Source organism: Myotis davidii, unplaced genomic scaffold (genome assembly GCF_000327345.1).
Source record: "Myotis davidii unplaced genomic scaffold, ASM32734v1 scaffold464, whole genome shotgun sequence".
NCBI lineage: Eukaryota > Metazoa > Chordata > Mammalia > Chiroptera > Vespertilionidae > Myotis > Myotis davidii.
The window spans coordinates 368,858-370,284 of NW_006295287.1; the positions used below are offsets into that span (position 1 = coordinate 368,858).

At 49.3% G+C, this 1,427-nt stretch overlaps 1 protein-coding gene across 1 annotated transcript in view; it reads right to left on the reverse strand.

The window, feature by feature from the left end:
* Positions 1–1,427, reverse strand: part of KDELR1 (KDEL endoplasmic reticulum protein retention receptor 1) — a 9,099-nt gene that overhangs the window by 4,880 nt on the left and 2,792 nt on the right. The window lies entirely within an intron of this gene.

Sequence of the window (1,427 nt, forward strand, 5' to 3'; positions counted from 1 at the left end):
ATTTCTGCAGGGAACTTTTAAATTACTAGTTCACTTTTCATCAGTTGTTATTGGCCTTTTCAGGTTTTCCTATTCTTCCTGATTTTTTTGTATATTTCTAGGAAGTTGTCCATTTTGCTTAGGTTGTCCAGTTTGTTGGCATATAGTTGCTCATAGTATTTGCTTACAATCATTTGTATTTTCATTTTGTACTATTACTTTTATAAAATGATTATGACTTTCACAACTTCCTACGAATGATTTTAAATAAAAATTTCAAGGTATCGCCCTAACCGGTCTGGTTCAGTGGATAGAGCGTCGGCCTGCGGACTGAAAGATCCCAGGTTCGATTCCGGTCAAGGGCATGTACCTGGGTTGCGGGCACATCCTCAGTGGGGGGTGTGCAGGAAGCAGCTGATCGATGTTTCTCTCTCATTGATGTTTCTGACTCTCTATCTCTCTCCCTTCCTCTCTGTAAAAAATCAATAAAATACAGAAATATATTTTGAATCTGTATTTAAAGCAGATCTCGCAGGAAAACTCCTGAATTGTAGCTGCTGTTGAAAACCTCAGTCCACCTGGACGCTCAGGGCCAGCTTCCTCCAAGGCAGGGGTGAGGCTGGGGGAGGACGGGCTGCTCTGAATTTGACACCTGCCAGGCCTCGGGGCCCAAGAGAGCACAGACTTCACACAAGCCCTCCCCAAACTCCTCCCAGGAACCTGCACAGGTGCCACCAAAATGCCACGGAACACAAGCATGACAGCCGGCGTTTAGGACTACAAGTATCAACCTGGTCCCAGACGTTTCCGTCACTGAAGAAACATTAACACGGAACTTCCTACCTCGGCCAGACACCGTGCTCTACCGATTCCAACCCCTCATCAGAGCCTCTGACGTAGGAACCGGTCCTCCCCATTTTACAGACAAGAAAACTGAGGCGCGGAGAAACTGCCTCGCCCAAAGTCCCGCGGCTGCTACGTGGGCTTCGAATCCCCGCTCCCTGGTTCTAGAGGCCACGCGTTTCACCCCTGGGCGATGCGGTCTAACCTCGGTAAATCCTCCCACGGCCTGATAACTTTATAAATCAGAAAAGCAAGGTTAAAGGCACATGCCCAAGGTCACGCTAATCGAAAGCTGCAGATGTGGCATCCCAACCCAAGCAGCCCAGCTCCCCAGCCCCTGTTCCCAATGTCTGGGCTGTTCCCTAGGCTGTTGACCTTGGACGAGAGTCCGTTTAGACTCCTTAAGCCTCGGTTTCCTCATCTGTACCATGAGGCCGCTGTGAACAGCAACGGGTTAATGCGCACGAAGTTCTTAGAGCAGCGAGCGCTGCTGCTGTTGCGTTAACATCACCCGATTCCAGGGCCCATGCGCCGAACTTAGTCCTAAAATAAGGAAGTTTGAGCAAATCTCGCAGAAGGAAGGCTTTGGGGGACCGCTGTCCATA